Genomic DNA, 26,456 nt, shown 5'->3' with positions numbered 1-26,456 from the left:
AGGCTGAGAATCACAGTTTTAAAGAGATGGTATGGTAAAATAACTTATTTTCACTCAGCAGGGTGAAAGTATTTGCAATAACAGGTGAAAATACTGAGAACCAGTTTTCCATATAAAGGAAATAAAGATGCCCCAAGCCTAAAGAGAAAAAGCACATCTAAATAATCTAACTTTGTTAAATCAATACAGTGAAAGGCAATTACATATTTATTTGGACTTTTAAAAGGACTTTAATCAGGTGATTTGCTGGAGGCAATTGAATTACGTTAGTAGCTGTGTAATATAGTTTAAAAGAGGGATAAAATACATTAATAACAGAAAACATAGATGTTGAGGACAAACCTGTGTGCTGTGTGCTTTTGAAGCCATTATTTTGTCTGCTGTTAGACCAGTATTTTCTAAAGTGGGGAGTGCTGCCCCTGTAGGAGTGGGAGATGAAATTGAGCCCAGCCAAAGAGTAGAATAGTGTTCTCAGGTGCAAAGATTGGGTGTTTCTTATTGGTTTTCAGAGTAGGAGTGCTAAGTGATTTTTTTTCCCTGAACAGGAGTTGGTAGGATAAGTAAACTTGGAAATTTCTCTTAGATGTTTCTTATCTGGAATAAAAGTTTGAAGCTAGCAATAGCTTTTCATTCTAATGGTTCAGTAATTGTTGCAGCCTGTTTTTGGAGTCTCTAATTATGAAGTAGTAAGATGAAATTATTCATTTCTTCAGTGATTTCATTGCTCAGCCACATATTGAGCTCCTATTCTTTGATTAATACTCCTCAGTCAGTGTTCTGAGAATTAAGTGACTAGAAATTCTTTTTTAGGTTACTATTTAATAATTTATTATATAGGGCATATATTTCTCTTTGCATACTGTTTTATCAATCCAGTACTTTTCTATTGTTTTGTAATTTTGACTAAGAATAATTTACCTTTGAGATTAGTTCCAAGTTATGTAAATTTTTTGTCATTTTCTGCTCTTGTCTCTCCTACCACTGCCATTGCACCAGTGTGTCATATTGGCCAGGAAAAAGTCCTCATGCTTCAGAGGGCTCATTGTTTATTCTTTGAACTTATTGTGTAAGACACTTCCACTTCTCTGGATTATTCATTTGTAAATGGAGATAATGAGGGGCTGAGAGATAGTGGCCAAGGTACCTGTCTTGTAGGCATAGAGCCTTGAGTTTAATCTTGGGTGCTAGTGCATGTCTTAAGTGTGTCTTTGGCAGCTGTGGTTTGTACCACAGTCTCTATGATCCCTGTTGCCAGAGAAGTTTGCAGCCTATCCACCACCAGGCGTGTGGCCCCTGCAGTTACAAAGTATAAGTCATGGAGAGTATCACAACTAGTAATATAATTGAACCTCATGGCCAAAGCGTGGCTTTCTGTGAGCATGTCTGCAAGTACTACAGAAACTCCTCGTTCTTACAACAACCATAATGAAACCTGGTGATAATTGGAACCTAAAGGATAACCCCTGCAAGTGCCACAATCAAGCTTGTGTTTGGAGGAGTCATCTCATCAACAGGGAAGGGGGAGGGCATGTAAAGGAATGATTAACTTATAGAAATCTTAGTGTGATTACCTGAGATGATGCATCACAGTGCTTCCTGTAATTTAATATTAAACTACAGCATCTCCATTTAGGTGTCACTGTCCTTTTGTTGTCCGTTTATGTAAACCCATTTGGATAATACTGATATTTTCTACTCTATTATAATTTATTGAAATAATGTTGGCTCTTGTCATAACGGTTTCTTATGATTTAATGATATTATAGAGTTTTTATTATATAGATTTTATATTCACTTAAAATTCTCAAAGCTATTCCCAATAATGTCTGGACCAATGCAATTTTTTTGTTAATTTTTTTGTTCCTAGATATCCTTATGTAGACACACACACATGTGAAACAGAATTGCAGTATTGATAATGAAATTGCATTTAAAGGTAATTTTGGACTGGAGTGATGGGGGTGTGGTGGTGTTGTTGGTGTTGGTGTTTTCCAAGTAGTGCTCAGAGGGCCTGGAAATTATTCCAGGTGAATTTGGCTAATTAGGACAGATGGCTCAACACTTGGGTCTTGCTATATGATGTTGCTTGAAATTAGCTGAGCCCTGGAGCCACCAGGCCATACCTGGCCATGTTTCAGGGACTCAGGAGACACAACAGTGAGTATTAAATTCAGGTCTCTGAGCATGCAAGGCACTGATGTTAAAGTTTGTCTCTGGTCCTCTTGAGGTAATTTTTCAGCATTATGTAACTTCCTATGACTACCTATTACTGGTAAATGCAAACCAGTTTTTTCTCTTGTTCTTCATATTACTGTACAACCTTAAATTGCTATAGTTTTGTTATAGTATTCAACTTACCGTTCTAGACTTTTTCTATAGGCAGTTGAATAGTCTTATGATAGTGATGACTTTTATCCAATAATTGTCTTGTTTCTCAGGCCACTATATTAATAAGAATGTCCAGAAATTTCAGAGGTGTTGCCAGTAACTTTGTCATGTCCAAGTTCTAAAGGGAATGCTTTTGGTGAATATATCATCTGACTGTAAAGTAATTTTACTCTGCATTTGCTGCAATATCTAATAAGCGTCAGTGTTCTTCACAATATAAAAGTGGAGAGAGTACAAGAGGTTAAAGTGATTTGACTTGCATACAGCTGGCCCTAGATTGAATGTTACTCTTGAGCAAAGATCTAAGAATAGCCCTTGGACATCAAAGCATCAAATATACAAATGTTTACTTTAGTGAAAAGTTACTTCTTTTGATTCATTTTGTGTGTATGTGTATATGTGTTTGAGAAAGATACATACACACACACAAGTTCTGCTTTGTCAGATTTTGTCAAAGGTAGAGTAATCCATCTTGCAATCAGGGACAGCTAGAGTGACAAGATTTAATTTCTCCTTTATTTCTATTCTTGGGTTGACTCTTTTCGATTCATTGGATAGAGCAAATTTTTTTAAGAGACTGTGTTTTCAATTTCTCTCACGGATTACAAAATGAATAGATATTAATCTCATGTTTAGTCTGGAGTATCTTTAGAAATATTTTTATAGCTGTAAAATGATTAAAATTAATATTTTAATAATTATTATGTATAACATTATAAGATGGAAAAATTAAATTTTGCTTCTGCAAAACCTAGCATGAAAGTTTTCCTACTTTAAGAAATGTAGGGAACAGTATTCCCAAGTCTATTTAAAGAGATGAACTCTTACTTTAACTTGATTTTCTAAAAAATGTCAAAAACTCAAAATAATTCAAAAAACTTAGAAAATGCCAAATATAAATTCTCAGGTTTAAGAGGATAGTTTTAGCCTACACATGTGAAGGTCAGGATTCTTTTTCATTTAAACCATGTTTACAAGGTTGTTCATAATACAGTTTTTCCCCCAAAGACAAAGTTGTTCATGATTAAGTAACAGTCATACAATGTATAGCAACATTTACCAGTGTGGATTTCATGCCACCCTTGTCAACAGTTTCCCTCTCAATCTCCCTTTTAACTCCCACCCACCCTCACCCACCTGGGGGCGGTATTTTACTTCACTCTCTTTTGCTCTCTCTCCCCTTCTCCCCCTCTTTTCTTTTGTGACATTGTGGTTTGTACTACTGCAAATAAAGAGCTACCATAAATGTCCTTTCCATATTAGACCTTCTTTACTCCTTTTCTATTTAACAAGCATGGTTTTTATTTCATGGTGCATATAAAATTATGTTTACACATACTAACTGCACTCTCCGCTCTTTAGTGGCAAGCTATCTATGATGGAATGGTCTATCTGACTTTTAACTCTATTTTCTCTGGATATCCCCACACTGTCTTTTATTTTATTTATATCCCAGTGGTGAATGAGATTATTCTATGATTTTTCTTCTCCCTTTGGTTCATTTCACTCAACATAATACTCTCTATGTACATCTATGTATAAGAAATATTCATGACTTTATTTATTCTAATGGCTGCAAAATATTCCATTGTGTAGTTATACCAGTTTCTGTAGCCACTCATCTGTTGTTGGTCATATGGGTTGTTTTCATATTTTGGCTATTGTAAAGAGTGCTGTGATGAATATAGGTGTTCAGAGGGCATTTTTCTATTGTGTTTTTATGAGTGGTATTGCTGGATCATAAGGAAGCTCAATTTCCAGTTTTTTAAGGAATATTTATTGTTTTCCAGAAAGGTTCAATGTGTGCCATTCTCTGTGGTGTGAGATGATAACTCATTGTTGTTTTGATTTGCATATCTCTGATGATTAGTGATATGGAACATTTTCATGTGCCTTTTTGTAGTCTATTCTGTATTTCTTTTTGAGGAAAAGTTTGTTCATTTTTTTTGTTTGTTTGTTTTTTGGGTCACACTCGGCAGTGCTCAGCGGTTACTCCTGGCTCCATTCTCAGAAATCACTCCTGGCAGGCTTGGGGGACCATATGGGATGCCGGGATTCGAACCAATGACCTTCTGTATGAAAAAAAAAAAAACGCCTTACCTCCATGCTATGTCTCCGGCCCCCTATTTCTTCTCATTTCTTGAAGGGATTAGCTGATTATTTCTTGTTCACTTCTGTCAGTACCTTATATATCTTAGATATTAGCCCTTTAGTGGATGAATATTGGATGTATAGTAGACTTTGTATCCTAGGTACTGTTTCCTTTGAAGTGCAGAGGCTTCTCATTTAGTGTAATCTCATTTGATTATCTATTTTTCCACTTACTTGGACAGTGGTGATGTTTCTTCCTTGAAGATGCCTTTTTTTTTTTAATATGGAACGCTTCACGAATTTGCATGTCATCCTTGCGCAGGGGCCATGCTAATCTTCTCTGTATCATTCCAATTTTAGTATATGTGCTGCCGAAGCGAGCACTGAAGATGCCTTTATTCTCAATGTCATGGAGTGCTTTGTCTATTTTTTCCTCTATATGTTATGGTTTCAGGCATGATATCAATATCTTTAATGCACTTTGATTTGACATTTGTTCATGCTGTTAATAAGAGGTCTGAGTTCACCTTTTTGCATGTAATTGACTAATTTCTCCAGCACCAATTGTTGAAGAAGCATTCATTGTGATGTATTTTATTTGTTGCCTCTTTATCAAAGATTAATATCTGGGTGACAGTCTCAGAATACTAAAATCTGTTCCATTAATCTGAGGGTCTGACTTTATTCCAATTTCTTGCTGTTTTAATGACTATTGCTCTGTAATACAATTTAATGTTAGGGAAAGTGATGCTTCCCATCTTGACTTTTTTCTTTTCTATCTGGATGTCCTTGATATCTTTTTCTTGCCTAATTGCTAAGGAAAATACTTTCAGCAATATGTTGAATAGAAGTGGCAAGAGGGGGCAAACTTGACTTGTGCCAGATCTTAGAGGAAAGGCTTTTAGTCTTTCCCCATTAATTATAGTATTTGCTGTGGGGTTGTGGTAAATGTCCTTGACTATATTGAGAACATTTTCTTCCTATTCCCATTTTGCTGAGAGTTTTTTTTTTATCATGAATGAGCATTGGACCTTGTCAAATTATTTTTCTGTGTCTATTCATATAATCATATGGTTTTTATTTTTTCTTTTGTTGATATAATGCTTTATGTTGATTGACTTGCATATGAAAACCATGACTGTATATCTGGGATGAACCCTAGTTGGTCATGGTGTATGAACTTTATTTTAAAATAATATATTTATTTAAGCATCTTGATTACATACACGATTGTAGTTGGGTTTCTGTCATATAAGGAACACCCTGCATCACCAGTGTAACATTCCCATCACCAATGCCCCCATCTCCCTCCCTGTTCGCCTGTATTCTAGACAGGCATTCTATTTCTCTCACTCATTAACATTGTCATGATAATTGTCAGTATAGTTATTTCTCTAACTGTACTCACCACTCTTTGTGCTGAGCTTCATAGTGTGAGCTGGTTCTTCCTGCTCTCATCTCTATTGTTTCTGGACATTATTACAATAATGTCTTTTACTTTTCTTAAAACCAATAAATGAGTGAGATTATTTTGTGTCTACTTTTCTTCCTCTTACTTCACTCAGCATAATACATTCCATGTACATTCATGTATAGAAAAATTTCATGACTTCATCTCTCTTGACAGCTGCATAATATTCCATTGTGTATATGTGTCACAGTTTCTTTAGCCACTCATCTGTTGAAGGGCATCTTGGTTGTTTCCAGAGTTTGGCTATTGTGAATAGAGCTATAATGAATATAGGTGTTAGGAAGGCATTTTTTTGTATTTTATTTTTGTGTTCCTAGGGTATATTTCTAGGAGTGGTATAGCTTGTTCATATGGGAGTTTAATTTCCAGTATTTTGAGGAATCTCCATATTGTATTCCATAAAGGCTGGACTAGATGGCATTCCCAACAGTAGTGAATGAGAGTACCTTTCTCTTCACATCTCTGCCAGTACTGATTGTTCTTGTTCTTTGTGATGTGTGCCAGTCTCTGTGGTGTGAGATGGTATCTTATAGTTTTGATTTGCATCTCCCTGATATTAGTGATGTGGAGAATTTTTCATCTGCGTTTTAGCCATTTGTATTTCTTCTTTGAGAAATTGTTCATTTATTTTCCCCATTTTTTGATGGGGTTAGATTTTTTTTCTTTTTAAGTTCTGTCAGTACCTTGTATATCTTTGGCTTTAGCCCCTTATCTTATGAGTATTGGATGAATAATTTCTTTCATTCTGTGGGTGGCTTTTGTATTCTTGGCACTATTTCCTTTGAGGTGCTGAATCTTCTCAGCTTAATAGAGTCCCCATCTGTTTATTTTTGCTTCCACTTCTTTGGAGAGTGCTGTTTCCTCCTTGAAGTTGCCTTTAGTCTAAATGTCATGGAGTGTTTTACCTACATGTTGTTCTATGTATCTTATCAGTTCGGGTCTGGTATAAAGGTCTTTATGCCATTTGTATTTTACTTTTGTGCATGGTGTTAGATGGACGTCTGAGTTCGCATTTTTGCAAGTGGCTGATCATTTGTCCTAACACCATTTGTTGAAGAGGCTTTCCTTGCTTCATTTTTATTTATTCCCTTTATCATAAATCAATTGATTGTATGTTTGGGGAACATTTTCTGAATACTCAAGTCTATTCCACTGATCTGAGGATATGTCTTTATTCCAGTACCATGCTATTTTAATGACTATAGCATTATAATACAATTTAAAATTGGGGAAAATGATGCATCCCATATTCCTTTTGCAAGGGTTGCTCTAGCTATTCACGGGTGTTTCTTGTTCCAAATGAATTTCAGGAGTGTTTGATCCACTTCTTTAAGAAAGTTAAAGGGGCCCGGAAGGTGGCGCTAGAGGTAAGGTGTCTGCCTTAAGCGCTAGCATAGGACAGACAGCGGTTCGATCCCTTGGTGTCCCATATGGTCCCCCCCCAAGCCAGGGGCAATTTCTGAGCGCTTAGCCAGGAGTAACCCCTGAGCGTCAAACAGGTGTGGCCCCCCAAGAAAACAAACAAACAAACAAAAAAGAAAGTTAAAAAAAAAGAAAAGAAAGAAAGCCCAAAGACAATAGAGTTTAGGGGTGGAAAGGAAAGAAGAACCAGCTCACAATTTGAAGTTACCACAAAGAGTGGTGAATGCTGTTAGGGAAATTACACTAACAACTAGTGTGACAATATGAAAGAATGAGAGAAATAGAATGCCTGTCACGATACAGGCAGAGGTGAGGGAGGAGGGGGGCATTGGTGGTAGGAATGTTGCACTGGTGAAGGGGGGGAGTATTATGTTTATGACTGAAACCCAACTATGAACATGCTTGTAATCAAAGTGCTTAAATAAAAATTTATATTAAAAAAAGAAAGAATGTCATGTGTATCCTTAGAGAGATTGCATTAAACTTGTATAATGCTTTGGGAAGTACTGTCATTTTAATGATGATAATCTTCCCAAAGTTTTTGCCATAGCGATTAGGCAAAAAAAAGATATCAAGGACTTCCAGATAGGAAAGGTAGAAATCAAGCTCTCACTGTTTGCAGATGACATGATACTATATTTAGAAAACCGCAAAGACTCTACCAAAAGCTCCTAGAAGCAATAGATTCATATAGCAAAGTGGGAGGCTACAAAATTAATATACAAAAATCAATGGTCTTCTTGTGCACCAATAATGATAGAGAAGAAATTGACATTACAAAACAATCTCATTCACACTAGTTTCACACAAACTCAAATATCTTGGAGTCATCCTAACTAAAGAGGTACAAAAGGTACAAGAGGTACTAAAAAGGTACAAAGAAAACTACAAAAACCCTGCTTCAAAATTAAATGAGGACACAGGAAATGGAGAAACATACCCTGTATGACCTTCTTTATGAGTCATTGGATTCTATTTGCTAAGATTTTGTTGAGGATATTTGCATTTGTGTTCATCAAAGATATTATTCTGTAGTTCTTTTTTTTATGGTATCTCTGTCTGCTTTTGATATCAGGGCAATGTTGGCTTCATAAAAACTATTTGGGAGTCTTTCTATCCCTTCAGTTTCCCAGCAGAGTTTAAAAATGGCAGTAGGTCCTCTTAAAAGGTTTGAAAGAATTCACTAGTGAATCTATCTGTGCCTGGGCTTTTGTTTTTGGGAAGATTTTTGATTACTATTTTAATTTCCTCAATAGTGATATGTCTGTTCAGACATGTCAGATCATCCTGGTTCAACCTTGGGAGTTTATGGAGTTCAAGTATTTATCCATTTATTCCAGGTTCTCTTGTTTTGTGGCATAGAGTTTCTCAAAATAATTCTGATTACCCTTTGAATTTCTGTAGTTTCTGTAGTAATCGTCCCCTTTTAATTTCTAATTCAGTTTATTAACTTCTCTCTCTCTTTCTTTGTAAATTTATCTAATGGTTTGTTGATTTTGTTTATTTCTGTCAAAGAACCAGCTCTTGCTTTTACTGATCTTTTAGATTTTTTTTTGTATTTCCAGTTCATTAATTTCTGCTCTAAGCTTATTTCCTTTCCTCCGCCTATTTTTCTTTCATTTTGTTGTTTTTCTAAAATTTTAAGCTGTGCCATTAAGTCATTTATGTAACCCTCTTCTTCATCATAAATGCTTTTAAATCTATAATTTTTCCTCTTAATACCACTTTTGCTGTGTCCAACAAATCCTAATAATTTGTGTTTTTATTCTCATTTTCTTCCAAGAATCTTTTGATTTCCTCTTTGATTTTGTCTCTGATCTATTGTTTGTTCAGTAGTGAGTTGTTAAATTTCCAGATGTTATAGTTTTTGTCTGAGTCTGTGATGATCTAAGAATGTAATTCTTACCACTTCTGTTTTCTGATTTTTATGGAGGTATGTTTTATGACCCGGCATGGTGTCTGTCTTGGAGAATGACCTATGTACATTGGAGAAGAATGTCTATCCAGTTTTCTGGGGATAGAGAGCCATATATATGTATGTCCACCTGGGCTTTAACCTCTGACTATTCATGTGTGTTTTTTGCAGGAAGCAGAATGTTGAATTCAACATTTTGGTCCATTTTGCCACTCTAAGTTTCTTAATTGTTGCATTTAGTCCATTGACATTGAAATGATTGTCATGGGATTAAGTGTCTTTTTAATACAGGATTTTGTTGTGTTTATTGTGTACTGCTTTGACTTATAGTAGAAACTTCAGCTCTTCTTTTAAGATTGGTTTTGTGTCTATAAAATTCATGAGCTGTCATTTATACATTAATCTGTGTATCCTTCCTTCAAACCTGAATGAAAGTGCCTGAGCGAATTATCTTCAGTGAATCATTCATTTCATTGAGTTTTGTCACTATACTTCACCACCTTTGGGTCTTCAGAGTCACATGTGATTAATCTGCTATAAATCTTACAGATGCTCCTTTGTATGTATTTCCAATTTTTATTATGCTGCTTTCAATATTCTATCCCTATCTGTGGCTTTCTTCATTGTAATAATTATATGCTTTGGGGGTGCCTTTCTTTGTATCTGTTTTAGCTGTTACTCTTTGGGCATCCATAATATGGTTGCATGAACTCTTTAGTTCTGGGAATTTCTTAGTAATGATATCCTTGACTTGATTCTTCATAGGCGTTTTCTTCCTGGTTCTCTGGTACCAAATGATTTTTATGTTGTTTTAGTTGAGCTTATCCCAGAGTTCTATTGTCATCTGTTCACTTTCCTTGAGGAATTTTTTTTTCTAGTCTCTTATGCTGTATGGGAATGTTATGAGCTCATCTTCTATATCAGCAATACTGTTCTCTGCGGCTTTTATTCTTCTGGTAAGGCTTTCCAGTGAGGTGTTTATTTCGCTTACTGGGTTTTTCAGCTATGATATTTCTATTTGAAGTTTTCTCATTTCTACTCTCATATACTCTTGAATCTTCTGGGCTGTTTGTTCCATTGTTTCTCTAAGTTTGTTGAACATTTGTAACTTTTTCTCTAAAGTCCTAATCAGAAATGTTATAAAGGTGGCAGGTGTTTGTTGGGTCTCCAGAACTAGTTTCTTCAGTTACAAGGTTTGGTGGAGTTCTGTGTAGCTTTCCCATTGTGAAATATGATGTACGGTATTCATTAAGTGTTGTGGTGAAATTCCTTGACTGAAAGAAATGTGCAGCTATGGAGCAAAGCAGAGTGGCTATACTCTTGTTGGTGTTTGCTGAACTCAAGCTGGGGATTTTCCCATTTTAAATTTCACAGTGCTGTCCTGGGGGCTGCCAAATAGAACCCCCTTTTGGCTCAGTCCTCGGTAGTGGGGGTTGCTTACCTCCACATTTAAGTCTTCTTAACCAGAAGGATACTGTATATTCTCAGGCTGTGGTAAGTTGGGAGAAAAGGAAGCACATTTATTTTTTAGTTTTTATCCCTGTTTTTCCACTAATGCTATTTTGCACTTAAACCATTTTTAGAGGATGGGGGAATTGGCTTACTGGTTCAATACCTGCCTTGCTCAATGACCTTAAGGTTGTTCAGTGACTCTTGCTCATTTACTCACTGAGAGCTGTTCTTCAAGTAAGTCACTGTCATACAACCATTCAGGGACTGTGGGAAGGAGCTTAGGGGTTGGATTGCATGCTTTGCTTGTAGGAGCTCCTGCTTCAGTTGATCAGCAGTACCCCTTTGACCTCTCAAGCACCACCAGTGGCCTAGAGAAATAATACTGCTGGTAGGACATGTGCATTGACCCAGGCCTACCTGTATTCCATTCCTGGCCCCACATTTGATCCCCTGAGCCCCACCAAGAAAAATCCCAGTGTACAGAGCCTGGAATGAGCCCTAAGCAGTGGGCCTCCAAATAAATAGACCACTTCTCCCAAATCCCATCAAACATCACTGGATATGGGGGAAAATAAAACAAACACCCAACATTCCTAGAGAACATAATGTCCAAATAGTTAATACTAGATTTTTTCAATGTACAATTTTGTAGGAAATTCCTGGCTTTGATAAGTTTGATTACTATATCCTAGAATCCTGGACTTGGGCTTTACATTTCCTTATTATCCCTTATAGTTAATTGTAAGAGCTAAATGATGAAAGGATATACAATTTAATTTAGCACAGACCTTGCTCTAAAAAGCTGAAATCTAATAGGTAAGCTCTTGAATTTGTGGTTCCTCAAATAAGTAGAGATCAGAAGGACAATTGTTTTTCAGCTCAAGGAAGAGATTTGGATCCATGAAATAAATCTGAGAATTTATTATGTGGATTGTAATTGAAGCCATGGGCTTGACTGAGGTGGCAGGAGTATAGAGAATTCAACAAAGGGAAGGTTTTAATGACTTGTTCATGAACAAAGATTTAAAAGAAATTTGAGCTGGCAAAAAAAAAAAAGAAGAAGAAACAGCTCTCTGTGTGCTAAGCAAGCTAAAATGACTTGTGCTACAAAAACTAAGGATAGTTATTTTATTGAAGAAGTAGAAAATGGAGTCAGCATTACTGAGGGGCTAAGTTAAATGAGGACTGCAACTTAATTGGATTTAGCAGCATAGAGATGACCCTTAATATGCTCTTAGAAAATTATTTTAGGTTCAGGTTAACATCTCTGAGATTTATATATTTTATATTTGACCCTGAAACAACACAGGGGTTAGCTTTATCAACTCAGACCTAGTAAATTTCATGTAGCATTTGATTCTCCACAAATTTGACTAATAACCCCTTATTGACTGGAAACCTAAGAAGTTGATAAGTGAACATGTTTTGTATGTTCAATGTATTACATACTTTTACAATAAAGCTAGATAAAATGAGAACATAACAATACTGTATTATATTACTGTTATGAATTATCTTGTATATAAGTGAGTCTAAATGTAGATGGATTTGCACATTAAAAACTAGCATTTAAGTTGACTATTTAAAAACTATTGATTTCAGCCTTTTACGCCATCATTTGAAAAACTTTGGATTATTACATGGTGGACTTGCTCTTTAACTGCTAAATTCGTAAGTGCTATTCTTTATCTGGAGTAGGTTGTGAGTGGAAACTATACAGAGGTAGGAACATACTATTTGTGCTAATGAATTGCTGCTGTTTAGGCATATTCTTCAAATTTGCTTCTGGAAGACTGGTACATATAGATGAACTTTGACATTAATTGGGCTTTTATTAAATTTATTTTTTCATTTCAGTTGTGAATACAATCAAACTCCAATAATTTCTGCAGAAAATGGGATACAGAAGTTCAAAAGTGGAATAAGGGGCTATGGAGATAAAAAAAAATGATTCAGGCACATTACTCGCATTCACTGATCCCATTTCTATCTCCAGCACTGAATATAGTACCCTGGAATATTTAAATAGTGATCTCTAAACACAGGGCTATTGATTTCCGAGTACCACTAGACGTGACTCATACCCTTTTCCCCAGTTGGTCTGAAATCAGATTGCAAACTTTGGCTAGATGGTAATGTCTCTCTCCTCTCTGGATTCTTTCTCTTAGACTTCTTGCTTCATGTATTGTATTTGTGAACATTCTGTATAGAGGAGAGCTCTGCTCTTTTTAGTCCTCTCAATTGCTGTTTTTGCACTTGTAAAATGATTCACACTTGCTTTAATGAGATACTGTAATGATTAGTTAAAATTTCTGAAAAGCACCTAGCATGAAATAGATCTGTTTAGAATTTCCCTTGATTTTCCTCTTCATTTTTATTAAGAAAGTAAAATGTTTTATTCTATAAAGCATGTTCTTTCAATGAATTATCAATGAATAATATTGGAATAAACTATATATGTATAGTATATATAAGTGTGCATATAGTATATATATATAAGTATATGTATTATATATCTATATATACACACACACATTAGGCAGTGAATTTAGACACTGGGTCACTGTGCTTACATGTATGGGTAACACAGTGCTCCCAGGAAGTTTATATTCTAGAAGAGAAGTTATATACTCAGTCCATCTGTAACATACCAAGGACTAGATAGTTAGCGACTGTTGTGCAAGTTTGGTCTCAACTGCTAAGTCAAAGATTCTGACTAGGGAGATTCTCTCTGAATAACAGAAGTGAACAAAACGTGAATAATTCAATCATTTCAAGAATGGGGTTGGAAAAGATCCTTGATGTAGAATAAAATTCACTTCTTGTGAAGAGCAGCAAGAGATCTAGGGTGGTAAACATGAGACTGGAGTGGGGTTAGCCTATTTAGACTGTGTCAAGATGTTCAGAACTTTAAGTCTTATGGGCTATTAATAAGTTTGATCAGGTTCAAGATGTGATATGCTTATTTCTAAAAACATCTTTGAGAATTAATAGTAACACAGTTTTGTACAAAATTCAGGGGATAGATGGTGTATAAGGTTTCCCTTTAAACTGTGACCCCAAAATTGGAGTAATAGCACAGTGGTAGGTTATTTGCTTTGCATGCTGCTGACTTGGGTTGATCCTGGGTTCGATCCTCAGCATCCTGTCTGGTCCCCCCAGCCTGTCAGGATCGATTTCTGAATGCAGAGCCATGAGTGACCACTGAGCACCACTGGATGTAGCCCCCAAACAAAACAAAACAAAAACAGTGTGAGCCCTGAAAATAGACTTTAAGGATAGGGGTTGAAGCAGAAAAACAGGTAGAAAGCTCTGCTTATGGTTCATATTTGAATGGGGTTATCCTAAAGAGCATAGTGCTCAACCAAATCTACAGACATAAAACGATTGAAAAATCACTAATCTACTGCAACAGTTATTAATTTCTATTCTGCAGACAGATTACATTCCTTAAGAGTAAAAAGGTTAAATACTGGCTTAAGAAATGCAATGGAGTAAAGGTAATATGACTTAATCAAGTCTAACATAACATGCATAAATGAGTTGTAATATTATGTGGCATTTTAGTATAACATGCTGAACCATGTATGCAATTTTTAATTTATTATAATTCTGTAGTTAAAAACCAAAGCCTTGTGAAATTGAAACAATTATTTGATATCCCACTCCTCTCCATTTTGAGAGCATAATTTTAGCCATAATAATGTCTTTAATTCTTCCAGCAAATGATTCACATATGGAAACAATATATATATATACATATACAGTTTTTCTCCACATTTTTTTAGACTTTGAGTATTATTTTCTTTAAAATGGGCATGTTTATTCTCTTAGCTTGTTCATACATCATCTTGTTATTCTACTTGTCCTGTAATAATTCTTTTCTATTGGTTTCTGCTAATGATATGTTTGCTTCTTAGAATCAATAGTTGAGGCTAAAATAACAGCTGCTTTCTATAAAACTGATTTTTCTCTTTCCTATTCCTGTCCTATTGTTAATCATGACCCTGAATACAGTTGTCTATAGAGAATGTAAGTCAAAGGTAGAGTTCTGGGGAATGTCAGTTTTATTTCTCCCAGGTGAGAACAGAATGAGGTGCCAGGAGACATCAGTATTCATGAGGAGTTTCCACAGGCAATGTCTTTGTTTTAGAGAATTAAAGGAAGATAGGCCAGAAATTGAATATTCCCTGAAAGTCAATCTTACAAGAATAGGAGGAGCCAAGATGTTATTTCAAAGTATTGCTTCAGATTTGTAGAAATTATTTCTAGATGAGAGATGAGGACCAGTCATGGCAGGAAGCTTGTGACAAAGATCCAAGAGTGCAGTTCGGATTAGAGAAGGGTTCACTAGGACAGCAATAGTTGAAACTGTTGGCTCTCAACAAAAATGGAGTGCTGAAGTGCTGAAAGGGGATAAAGTGCTATATATGGTACCCCTTTATTAACAATAGTGCAAAAGTGTAGTGCTAAAAAGCAGGAAAAGAAAGTGAGAGGAGAGAGAGAAAGAGAGAGAGAAAAAGAGAGAGAAAAAGAAAGAGAGAAAGTGAAATGTCTGTCCAGAGGCAGGGGTAGGGTGAAAGGGATATTGAAGACACTGGTAAAGGAAAACATGTACTGGAGAAGGAAAGCGTATATTGACACTCAACTGCAAACAATTTTGTAATGGTGCATAAATAAAGTAATCATTAAAAATACAAAGAAAAAGAATTTGCTAATATGTAAGCAACAGCAACAACAACAAAAACAACCAGTGCTGACTTGGATGTTTGAAGAAATGAACTTTCATTCTCTGCTGGTGGGAATGTCTACTGTTCCAGTGTTTTTGGAAAACATCACGAACTTTTCTCAAAATACTAGAAAATGAGCTTCTATATGACCCACTATTACCATTACTGGGAATGTACACCAGGGGCTCAAAAACTCAATGCAGAAAAGGCATCTGTATTTCTTCTTTTTTTTTTGTTTTTGGGCTACATTGGGTGATGCTTAGAGGTTACTCCTGGCTATATGCTCAGATATCACCCTGGTTTGGGGACCATATGTGATGCTGAGGGATCCAACCGTGGTCCCTCCTAGGTTAGCACGTGCAAGGAAAATGCCTTACTGCTTGCACCACTGCTCCAACCCCACATCTGTATTTCTATGTTCATTGCAGCACTATTTACAATAGCCATAATCTGGAAACAACCTGTCTAAAAACAGATGAGAGAACAAAATGATGTCATGAAATTTTCTTATACATGGATAAACATGAAGAGTATCATGCTGAGTGAAGTGAGTCAGAGAGAGAGAGGCAAAGAATGATTACACTTTTTTGTGAGATATTTTAAAAAAGTACAGTGTAAGAATAAAGCACAAAGACAATATAATGGAGGGCCAAGAAGACTGGTTCATGATAAAAAACTTGCCTATCTACTACTGAAGTGTGGGGGTAAGGCAATTAGGGCAGAACAGGGACCATAATGACAATGATAGTAGGAAATGATCACTCTGGATAAAAACTGCTGAAAGGAGGTAAGGAGGTAAAGTGATATGAATGATACAAACCAAGGTGACTTAAAGGGAATAGGGGAAGAAAAAAAGAGAGAAGAAAAATGTCTGCCATAAAGGCAGGCCTACTCTTCAGTAGGCAGGAGGAAAATTGGGGACACTGATGGTGGAAAATGTACACTGGTGAAAAGATGGGTATTGGAATGTTATATGACTGAAATTCAACTATCAACAACTCTTTGACTTTGTAAAAAAGGAAATTATTTCTGGATGAAATTTTATCATTTTAATATTTTTATTTTATTTAAAAATATTTTATTATTTTTTTTCTCTTGCAGCTGGTTGAATACGGTCAAAAGACCTAAGATGGAACTAAATATTTGTACCACTTTCTAAAAAAGAAAAACTTTCTTCTGATTTTTTTTCTTTCTCTCTGGTTTACAGTGTGATAAGGTTGCTACTTTTTGAGGGAAAAGTAGTACAGCACTTTTGAAGCTTAGGTAGGGTTTTGACAGCTCTCAAGGGGAGAACCATCACTCCAGCTAAGATTTCTATAGAAGTAGTGAAGTTGTATTTTATTTATGCTATTTTTAAAAGTTATCTGCTTATCTGCTTTGATTTTTCTTCTTATCATGAGCCCATCAACCTCCATATCTTAATTACAATGGACTTATGTTTCAAGTAACAAGCTCCTTTTTGTTATGGCGCTGGAGAAGGGAAACAATCATTTTGTGAGCATGAGAAGAATACTGAGAACTTAACAGGTATTAAGTCGATACTCTTGAATTTGAAACCACTGCCAGCAGTACCTAACCCTCCCAAAGTTTGTCATTATTTTTATGTTCAATAAAATCATTGAGATCATCTTTCTCTTTCTTTTTGCACTCCGGCATGATTTGATTTCAGAACCGAGACTATTGTGCGGTGCTTTTTTTATTGCTGTAGTGCTCACTGGATATTTAATTTGATATTTCTTTCTGTATTGTTGTGGTGTTTCAGTTACCTTTTTCACATCCTCTCTCAAACTGAGATTGAAAGCCTCTAGAAGGACTCCGCCCATTTTCAGCATATTTAACTTCTTTTTTTTATTCTTATTTTGTACCCCAATCTATTGCTTTTCTTTCCTTCAAACAAAACTACATAACTCGATTTATCTAGCTCTGCCTCTTAAATAGAGGGGGAAACAAGGAAGGGTACCAGGACCAAACAGATATATGATCACTAATAGTAAGCTAGAGGGGACCGCCTACTCTAGCAACCTGGGGTGGGGGTGGGTGATGGTGGGATATATAGATTGCAGGAAGGGAACTGGGATGAGGGGAGGACAAATTTGGTGATGGGTATTCAGTGGTAATATGTACCTAAAGTACTACTGTGAAAGATATGTAAGCCATTATGATCAAAATAAAAAATAAAAAAATCGTTGAGATCTCTGAACTTTAGTCAGTAGTTGATTCTAGAAATTGAAAAGTGCTTAGTGTGATTTATATGAAGGACCAATATATCTCATTGTAAATCTATATAATATACGTTTCAGTTTTTATAAACCTATTTGTTTTATAAATTATATATATATATATATATATATACACACACACACATACACACACACAATGATGACTGTTCTCAGTGGGTGGTAATAACCTCAAACAGTTTATTTAAAGTTGTGGGGATGTTTTAGGTTTTAGGAAGTTGTTAACATATTTACTGGGTGGAGTTGAGAGCTTCTTGAAAATCTAAAAAGCTTAATAAAGTCTTTTTTCTATGTTAATTTGAATGTTTGGATAATTTTGTAGATAGACTCATTCATAATCATTAGAGCCAGTAGCACAACAATGTATAAAATTGAGAATAGCATTTTTCTGAGTTTAAGATGTAGTTATATTTCTGGAAAAAACCAGACAACTCCTGGGTAAATTGAGGAAAGATTGAATTTTATTTATAGAACTTCCTTGAGAATTGCTCACCACTTTGAAAATGTCACAACAACAATGATGCTTGTAATGTCTGTGTTCCTAATGCAGGATTCTTGAATCAGACTCCATTTTCAGTTGTCACAGTCTTCTTGGTTTTTATGTACAAAAGCTATTTAACCCTTACTTCAAAATGTCAAAAATAAAGATTAGTGTTGACAGCCATGAATGGATTATTGCATAACTTTCCCTCAGGTCAGACTTCATTATAGAACTGAATGTCTACAACTGGTTTATTTAGAATGGCTTTATTTAAGCATTTACATGTGAAATATATGTTCTTCCAGTTATTTAATTTTTTTTACTTTTAGTGCAGTTGTGGTAGGATATTTTTAAATGGCCATGCCACTAATATTACCTAGTTATAATTTCATTTATATATAGTAAAAGGATTTTTTTTTGTATTGTTATTTTGATTCACATCCAGTGGATTTCAAGTTTTACTCTGGTTCTGTGCTTAAAAATTACCCCTAGAGGGCTTGGGGGGAACATACAGGATGCTGGAGATTGAACTCTGGTCAGTTGCATGCAAAGCAAATGCCCTACCAGCTGTGCTCTAGCTCTAGCACCTAAAATGATTATTTTAAAGTTGAGGAGGAATATATATAAGTTAGGATTCAGTAGGATCCTGTATGTAGGACATGTATATATGTCTCTCTCTCTCTCTCTCTCTCTCTCTATATATATATATATATATATATATATATATATATATATATTATGCATATGTCTATACATACATGCATACTCCAAAGGGCAAGTGGCAAATGAAAGATTCTGGCAGGTTAAAGGGAACCAATATGGGATTGTGAAGCATCCAAGAGATCTCTACCAGCATAGAAATAGAAGTATAAAGAAATTTAACAGAACTATAAAGTAAGGTCTGATCTCCAGGGGAAGAATTTCTTCACTCACAGATGTCCTTGTATTCTTTCCTTTCTCTTCCCTCCTCTGTTGGAGGGCCTCTTACTCTGGAAGTCAGTACTGGATGGGAGTCCCAGGGAATCCAGATGAATTGGTTGATTATTTTAAGTCTCACTTACAAATCAGCAGGTACAGCTAATTTGTGTTGTAATAAGTACAGCATGAATATAGGGCATTGGATCGGTAGTCCTTCCTCATGCTTGGGATTAAGCCACAGAATTGGCAGGGAGCACCACACATTGAGCAGGTGGCAGTGGAGCACAAGTAATGAAGCAGTAGATCCCCCAATAGACTGTGTGAATCTATACAGCAAGGCAAGTGGTGGGGAGCAACAAGAAGTGGCTATGAGGAGCAGCAGTTACTGCTGCATCCAAGATATGGAAGTTTCTATTTCTGTGTCTGCTACTGTTCACAGAAATAGGTCTGCTGAAGCTATTAAAGAGTTGGCAAATAGAAAATTAGTCCATATTGATGGCTAATTTTTTTTTTTTTTTGGCCATAAGGCAACACTCAGAGGAACAAAACAGCACAACTCTTGTCATTCTTTTGCCATCAAGGCTACAGAGCAGAGAGTAGTAGAATTTGTTCTCTGAGAAAAAAGGAGAAAAGAACTAACACTGGAGATGTTCTGATTAGGTCTGAGAATCAGTATTGCCAACGAATAGCAATTTTTTTAGGTCACACCTGGTGAAGCTCAGGGTTTACTCCTGACTTGGCACTCAGAAATCACTCTTGGCAGACTTGCAGAACCATATAGGATGCTAGAAATGGAACCTAGGTCAGCCTCATGCAAGGCAAATGCCCTATCCACTGTACAATCTCTCTGGCCCTGGCATAGCATTATTTTTTACCATTTCCTTTCCATAGATAATCTTTTTCCTCTTCGAGATCCTCTGATTTGATGTGATGAGTCTGTGTTGAAGTACATATAGAGACTTCTCATTCTCTTTTCATGTTTTTTGAGTTGAAGATTTCAGTTTACAATGTCTTCATTTTCTTTGAACATTTCTTTACACACATCCTTTGAAAGAAAGGGAATGCAATAAAGGCTCTGATTATATGCAGAGTTGAAATTTCTTGATTTTTATAGATAAGTGAACTGGTTATAGTTTTAAGGCATTACTACATAATCTGGCTTCTGGCTATCCATAGTGAAATTTTTGAAGTGTATACTTTTTTTTTGTTTTTGGTTTTTGGGCCATGCCCAGTGATGCTCAGGGGTTACTCCTGGCTCTGTGCTCAGAAATCACTCTTGGACTGGGGGACCATATGGGACACCAGGGATCAAACCATTCAACCGAGCCTGTTTTGGGTCAGCCTTGTGCAAATCAAGTGCCCTACCACTGCGCTACCACTCTGACCCCTGAAGTGTAAACTTTTTTTATCAGGTTTACATTCATTTTTTAAAGTGACCTACTTTATTTTTTAGTGAATCTAGGGGTCTTGTCTCTATCCTTGGGCACATTTTAAAAGATTAAAACTTTCTGAGCTAAAAAAATTGTGTGAAATACTTGGTTACATTTCAAGCCTATCTTTCAACCTGTGGAAAAATGCTCATTGGATAAACATTGAATAAGCTTGTTGGATAGGGAATTGTTGGGCTTTTAATAGAAGGAATCTGAGTCATGTAAGGTGGACTTTTCTTTATAATAAGAACTCTTTATCCTCAAATCAGACAGAGACACCTAGAAAAGAAAATTTTAGACCATTTTTTTTTCTTTTTCTTTTTTTTTTTTTATTTTTATTGTGGCCAAAGTGAGTTACAAATCTTTCACAGTAATATTTAAGGTACATAGTGATAATGAATAAGAGGAATTCCCACCACCAGTGTTGTCCTCCCTCCACCCCTGTTCTCAGCATGCATCCCACTTCTCCCTCCTTTACCCCCCAGGATGTTAGCATAACTGGTCCTCACTTGTACAGCTTGTTGTAGATTGAGTATCGATTCTTTGTTGCTGACTTTGGGTTTGGTGTTTAAGTCTGATCATTTTTAATTTCCATTAAATGTTCATATAACTGTATAGTTCTGGTACTGTTCATTTTTCCTCTTCAAATTATGAGGCTGAGCAAGATGATTTCAGTAATGTGGTTTTGTTGGAAGTATAAGAAATGAAAAGGGAAAAAAAAAGAAAATAATAACCTAGAAGGAATCGTCTAGGTGTTATAAATATCAAAACAAAAACAAACAAACAAAAATTCCAAACCAGCAACTACTTAAAAAGGTTTGTTTCTTCTTTTTTTTCATTGGCACAGTAAGTATTGGGAAAATTGGAAATTAAATTCTCTTGGCCTAAGAGATACAGGGTTTCTCTGCCCTTGAAGCATACTGCCATGGGAACTACGACAGGTTCCATGCACGCTCATTTTCACATCTCAGTCTTTTTATGGTGGCAAGAAACTTTCTGCTCAGTTGTGGATGATAACATCAGGCCTCTGTAGCTAGAGATTTTGGTATTTGTGTAGGTCATAGGATGAAGGCTAGGAGAGAGATTTTCTTTATGTTTTTAGAAGTTCAGTTCTATTATTGTTGTTGTAACAGTCTTCTGCAATTGGTGGTCTTGGTTTTCCTCAGAATCTTTCAATGCAGTTCCAGAAATTCTGTTCAGTCACAGTTATCAAAGTCAGACCTCTGGAATTAGACATCTTGGTTTTTATAGGAATCCTAGATCGAGGCCTAAGCTAGGACCTTTCTCATTGGTTCCACAATAGGTTCTGCCCAGACCTTGTTTGTCTAAATCAGTCTTCTGTAGTTGACGATTTTGTTTTTGTATAGAGCAAAGGCTTATATGTCTTCTGGTTTCATCGAACCATTAGGTGATGAGATATGGCAACCCTCTCTTAGATCAAGTTGTTGCTGTTTCCTCATGTCAGGATGTCATATCATAACTGGTGCAGGTTGTTGACAGAGTGGTATTAGGTGTTTCCCAGGGAGGATTTTGGATCCTGATGCTGCTGGGACCTGTGCTGGTTCCACAACATTGGTCTGGGGTTCTGGGTTGGATGCTTGCTGTTCAATCACATGGAGTCTAAGTTGGGACCACATGACACATGCTCAGGGAGGGAGGCATTCCTGTATTATAAAATGTAAAGGTTCTTATCCTTAGTAGGTAAGAGCTTTTTTCTGTGCATAATATTTTCCCTTATTTAAAGTGCCTATGCAAAAGGGGATGGTGCCAAATTATATTGCTGGTGCATTTGGGGGTAAGAGTGATAGGCTATACATTCTCTGTGCCCTGGTTTTGACCTAAGCTTTTATCCCAGGCAAGACTTTTCTAGTAGGCTTTCGTACCAAGCAGTAGCAAAACAGGCGAAGTTAAAGAGGGAAAAGAAAAATGTCTATATATTTTTATATAATAGAAGAAATAAATAAAAATAAATTATAAAAGGAATTAAAGAAAAAAAGCTGTTTAAGAGGCTAACTTGTGGGGCTGGAGATATAGCACAGTGGCAGGGAATTTGCCTTGCAAGCAGCTGATCCAGGATAGATGGTGTTTTGAATCCTGGCTTCTCACATAGTCCCCTGAGCCTTCTAGGAATGACCTCCTTGTGCAGAGCCAGGAGCAATCCCTGAGCACCACTGAGTGTGACCCAAAAGAAACAAAATAAACAAAAAACCAAACCAAACCAAAATAAAAAAAGAGGCTAACTTACATGTGGGAATAAATAGACTAATAGGTACTATTATGGAGGTATCAAACATATAAAGGAAATATCGGCATCCCCATTAAGTCTTTTTAGATATTCTTGTGGGGGGGGGTGAATTCCAGGGTACATTTTCATCACACATCATATCTTGTTGAGTTTGAGAAATGATCTGCAGCCATAAGGGAGCAGGAAGCATCCTTGGGCTGGAGGTCCTTATGGTTCTGATTTGGTAGCCTGCAACAGTCCACAATTGGGAGGGTTAGAAGGGCCACAAAGCAAGAGTCAGCAGGAGTGATGGTTGTAGTTTCTTGCCAAAGCACGAGATGTGGGACTGAGGGGGTGTCTTTTTGGTTTGGGAGCTGGATGGTATAGACCATTTTTCTTAATGAACATTGACACAAAACTATTTAATAGAAATGTAGTCAGATGAATTCAATCACATGAAAAATATCACATAGCAGTATCAAGTGGGATACAAGGATGACTTGACATACGCAAATCAATTGATATAATAGACAACATCAGTAAAAGGAAAAATAAAATTTATATGATTATGTTAATTGATGCAGAGAAAGCACCATAAAATCTATCATTCATTTAGATTAAAAATCTTCAACAAAATAAGTTGGAAGGAATCATTCTCAAATAGTAATGACTATCTGTAACAAATCTACAGCCAGTATCATTCAGTTGAATATATGTGAGAAATATAACAACAATATACAAAGTCTCTACAAAAAATAGGGAGAGGAAATGACAGCACTTGAAGGTAATAAATGAAACATATGAAACAAATGAAAACAAATGTAAACAAATGAAAAGGGGCTTATTTTAATTATCAGAGAAATCCAAATCAAGGTCACAATGAGGTATTGTACTCAGTGAGAGTGGCCAATATCCAAAAAAAATAGAACAATATGTGTTGGTGGAGTTGTGGTTAAAAAAGAAATTTTGTCTGCTGTTGGGAATGTTCAATTCCAATAGAAAACTATATAGAAATTTATTCTAGAAGTTAAGAATAGAATTGTAATATTACCTAGCAATTCTATTTCTTGGTATCTGTCTTCAAGACACAAAACATTCAGAAGAACATTTGTACATCAATATTCATTGCAGCACATAGCAAATTTACATAGGCTATGAAATCAACCTAGGTTTCCAATGACAGATGAGTGGCTAATGAAGGTGTGTGTAGTTATAGAATGGAATGCTATGCAACTGCAAAGAAGGATGAGATAATAAAAATTACGAACGTGGATACAACTGGAAGGGATCATGTTAAGAGATGAAAAAAGCGTACTAGATCATCACACTTATCTGTGTAAATTTGTCCTAATAAGAGGGCAAAATAAAAAGACAAAATCAAAGTATCAAAGGGTAGATATGATTATAATCTCTTGATAATGGAACTGAGGATAGAGAATTAAGAAAAATTGAGGAGAGGCTGGATGGAACAATAGCACAGTGGTAGTTTGCCTTGCATGTGGCTGATCCAGGATGAACCTGGGTTCTATCCCCGGTGTCCCATATGGTCCCCTAAGCCAGGAGCGATTTCTGATCACATAGATAGGAGTAACCTCTGAGTGTCACTGGGTGTGGCCTCACAAAATAAACTGAGTGGAGACGAAGACTCATACAAGAGGTAATAGTGGCCTTAGATAAACCAGTAGAGTAAAGTTGTGTTTTATCTATATATTTGACCCATGGAACCAATAAAACTGAAAAATGTGTCCAAGCTGCAAAAGCCTGTCAGGAGGCAGGTTGGGGAAAGTAAGGGAAGTTAGCACTGGCTATGAGATTGATATTGAAACACTGTATGACTGAAACAACTCTAAATAGCTTTGTAAGTCGGGTTATCTTAATAAAAAGAACAAAACAAATAACAAAGTCTCTTTGGGACTGGAGCGGTGGCATGGAGAGGTGAGGTGTCTGCCTTGCCAGAACTAGATCCTAGGATGTACTGCAGTTTGATCCCCTGGCGTCCCATAGGGTCCACCAAACCAGGAGCGATTTCTGACCACGTAGCCAGGAGTAACCCCTGACCATCACTGGGTGTGGCCCAAAAACCAAAACAAAAAACAAACAAAACCCAACCCAAAAAACAACAACAACAAACAACCTCTCTTTGAAATCATCCTTACCTACATACTTGAGTTTATGCCGAGTTTTGCCAGCACAAAACTGTATGCCACAATATTCTGTGCTTTGCATGATACTGACAGCAGTTATGATGATTTCTGTGAACTCAGTGGTGATGACGATGTTTATGCTGATACTTGCACATCAGATACAGCTGAAGCGCTGTATGATGTAGAGGCAGAAACCAGTTTTGAAGGATTTTAACCTTTGTGATTTAGCTTGATTACCTATTAAGCTACAGTTTTCTGTACTTGACTTTAAGTTTTAAAGTTATTGTTGCTAGTGTACAGTTTTTCTTTAGCAATAAATATTGAAAAACAGTTAACCTACTGATTCCTCAATTATTGTAATTGTTTTGGGTATGTATGTTTATATTTGAAGTTTACCAGTAGCTGCTGCATTTTCCACCTCGGCTTATACTCGAGTCACTGTTTTCCCAGTTTTTAGTGTAAAATTAGGGGGTAGGCTTATACTCAGGTCGGTTTATACTTGAGTAAACATAAATAAATTTATGCTCAAGTAAACTTATAAATCCCAAAATATGCTGTTAGTGTGGATTTGCTAATCATATTCTTCAGATTCTGTGTAACAAACAAGAACTTTTAGTTCATTCTTTGCTTTGTACATAGAACAAAGTTAAAATTTGCCTTGGAGAATCAAGAACAATATGAATCACAATATGGGTATAATGACTATATTCCCTGCTTTTGTTTTGTATTGATGGAGTATTAATCTAAGTTAGGCCCATAGACTCCAAAATAACTTCAATATGACATAGAGACATTGGACTGAATCAGGGTTCAAAAGATACCTGGCTTATTCTCCTTTGTTTTTCTCAAAAGGCATTCACCAATTACTCTAAACATTAAGTTTATAATAAAAGTAGTATGGATCTTAACTAGTTATCTAACTCCTTTCAACATCAGTTTATATAAAATTGCGCATCTTAAACTTTCAGTGACTCCAAACTCAGTTAAATGCAGTAATTTAGTTTCAGTAGAAAACTAATAAGGGGAATAGCCACGAGAGGAATAGAGAACAAATTCTGAATAATATCCGGTTAGAAATGTACTAGGGGTAGAGAGAGCCCTGAATTATAATCGTAATATTTTTGGCAGAAGTTCTGTGAATCTTTTTATAGTTCAGGAACCTTAGACCTCCCTTGTAGACCATGTCAGTAGGTGATGGCTTCAGTAGGGAGCACCATCTGGTGTTTCCCTTCCAGGACCCAAGGGTGTGGCAGTGAGATCATACTACTTTTTTTACCTTTTAGGTGAGACAACTTCTTTGTTCATGTTAAAGACAAATGTCGTTTGAAAATTTGCTTAAATACTGCACTGATCCTATTTTTTTTTCTCACTGGGGACCTTGATAAGTTCTGTCAGTGTTTCTATAAATATCAGAATTATATCTTGCTCTATACAGACCTTACAGAAGTCTTAATATCTTCATGGAATTTTATAGTTTAAAATGTCAACTAAACATAATGTGCCAGAGATACTAACATTTTCCAGATTTTGAGATATTGCTTTTCAGAGCTTGA

At 36.0% G+C, this 26,456-nt stretch overlaps 1 protein-coding gene and 1 non-coding gene across 2 annotated transcripts in view; one reads left to right on the top strand and one right to left on the bottom strand.

Moving 5' to 3' along the window:
* Positions 1-26,456, top strand: part of CADPS2 (calcium dependent secretion activator 2) — a 613,966-nt gene that overhangs the window by 6,565 nt on the left and 580,945 nt on the right.
* On the bottom strand, positions 4,757-4,863 carry LOC126025034 (U6 spliceosomal RNA). Its single transcript, XR_007501088.1, has one exon. It is a non-coding gene; the product is annotated as a U6 spliceosomal RNA (small nuclear RNA).

This window comes from Suncus etruscus, chromosome 1, assembly GCF_024139225.1.
Source record: "Suncus etruscus isolate mSunEtr1 chromosome 1, mSunEtr1.pri.cur, whole genome shotgun sequence".
NCBI classification, from domain to species: domain Eukaryota; kingdom Metazoa; phylum Chordata; class Mammalia; order Eulipotyphla; family Soricidae; genus Suncus; species Suncus etruscus.
This window is presented reverse-complemented; position numbering and strand designations above follow the sequence as displayed.